General features: G+C 34.8%; 1 long non-coding RNA gene across 1 annotated transcript; it reads left to right on the top strand.

The window, feature by feature from the left end:
* The first annotated feature begins 1,199 nt into the window (after nucleotides 1–1,199).
* On the top strand, nucleotides 1,200–1,732 carry LOC114318444 (uncharacterized). Its single transcript, XR_014364162.1, has 3 exons — nucleotides 1,200–1,275; nucleotides 1,389–1,510; nucleotides 1,592–1,732. It is a non-coding gene; the product is annotated as an uncharacterized LOC114318444 (long non-coding RNA).
* Nucleotides 1,733–2,082: the final 350 nt, after the last annotated feature.

Here is a 2,082-nt window from a genome sequence, read left to right as displayed (position 1 = left end):
TTTCTGCCCCTCATAGAAATAGAAATTACTCAACTAGTATCTACACATTAGGTCCATAACACATATACCCTTAAGCTTATTAACTAAATTGAATCACTTAAATTGTAGGCTTCTTATAAATGATAACACCACTTTTAAATATGTGGTCCCATTGAGACATTATCTAACATAATATTCATATGCAGTCGTGTGCCATCCTCTGACAAATCTTAGATATTAAGTGCAAGAAGGATCATCCCGAAAATTAAACAAAATAATTGAGAAATAAGCAAAGTTAAAGTACGCGAAGGATCCACACCGTAGACATCACCAACAACTATAAATGAACTAAATCTAACTGAACTTTTCCATGGTGTTCATGCTCTCTCTCTCTCTCTCTCTCTCTCTCTCTCTCTCTCTCTCTCATGGATTTTTGCTACTTGTTTGTCATAATTTTCACGGCCTCTTATTCTAGGGTATTTTTCTTGCTATGGATTTACAACTGTCAAACCTAATTTTGGTATTTAACAATGTTGTTTGGCTAGTTTTGTTCACAAAACTAGCCAAACAACATTGTTAAATAGGCCTATTGTTCATGAGTTATATTGTTCATGATCATCAATAATTTATTTGAAGGAATTCCACATGTTCTATCTACCTCTCTTTTGGACTCAATTAGATGCTAATTAAGTTGTTGCTTGGATTGAGAATGCTGTAATTTACATAAAGAAAAAGATTATAGACACACTATTTTCTACTTCATTTTCTACGCCTACTTACAATGGGAGTGGGGCTTACAGCACCTGATTATGCACTACAACAAAAAGCAGTTTTGGCGACCAAAAATGTAAATTTCGTCGCTGAAAGTAGGACAATTGGCGACTAAATTTGAATTAGTAGCCAAAAGTGAAGACTTTTGGCGACTAAAACAGTTTAGCAGCCAAATGTGTACTTATTGGCGACTAAAAAGTTTTTGTCGCCAATACCTCTGCCGACCATCTATATGCGACAAAACCAGCGACTAAAAAAATTAGTCGGGGAAAGTAAAAAGTCGACTTTTGCCGACTAAAAATTTAGTCGCCAAAGGTGCTTTTTCTTGTAGTGATGGGTCCCCACTCCCATTGTGAGTCTAGGTGGTAGAAAATGCTTTGTCCATACCTTTTACGACATTTTCCTTTCTAACATTTGTTTGATAATTTTTTTTTTTTCAAATGTTTACAGATATCCATTGGTTATTTTTTGTCAGACTCAGTGATGATGTTTTGGCATTTTCCAGCTTTAGGTGGTATGGAATTTGTAAGTACAGATATTCATTCTATATGTCATTGAAATATTGTTGTAGTGAATTCTGAGATATAGGCGACTGCCTGGATTCTTACTGTGTTCATTCATCTCTTTATTTGTGTCAGATCTTGCATCATGGACTATCTATTTTTTCAATCTTCCTCTCCCTCGTAAGCGGACAAGGACAGGTTTACATAATAATGGTTCTCTTTACCGAGTGCACTACCCCATTTGTTAATTTAAGATGGTAAAGTTAAAATCCAAAAATTCTTTTGATTTCACATTCCTAAAGCTTAACCTTGGCTCATCGTTATCATTATATATGCAGGTACTTGGATGTTGCTGGTGAGAAGAATTCTAAACTTTACATCTGCAATGGTGCTGCATTGTTTGTTGGGTGGTTGGTAATGTCTAGTAATTAAACCTCAAATCTTGGTTCTTTCTGGTCGTGAGCGTTAAATGCTGAAAGGCAAACAAATGGGAACAGAGGTTCCCACGTCTCTATACCCTATTTTTATAAGTAAGATAAGGAAATATAGAAGCCTTGTAGTGTAATAAATCATTTTGAAATGCTTCAAACATAGTTTTGAATGAATTAGTGGGTTGGATTTTGACTCAAATTCGGCTTTTTAATTGATAGTTGAATTTTGTAATAAGGAAATAAGATTGAATATGGAAAGATAATAGTGACAAAAAAGAGAAAAGAAATAACACAAAGGTTTAACGTGGTTCGGCCAATATTGGCCTACATCCACACACACAAAGCCCTAGGGACTGCATCTTTCATTCACTCAATTTTATACTCTTATTTACATGATA

This window comes from Camellia sinensis, chromosome 3 (genome assembly GCF_055761805.1).
Source record: "Camellia sinensis isolate YWXY chromosome 3, ASM5576180v1, whole genome shotgun sequence".
Taxonomy (NCBI): Eukaryota; Viridiplantae; Streptophyta; class Magnoliopsida; order Ericales; family Theaceae; genus Camellia; species Camellia sinensis.
Note: the sequence above shows the minus strand (reverse complement) of the source record. Positions and strands in the feature narration are given on the sequence as shown.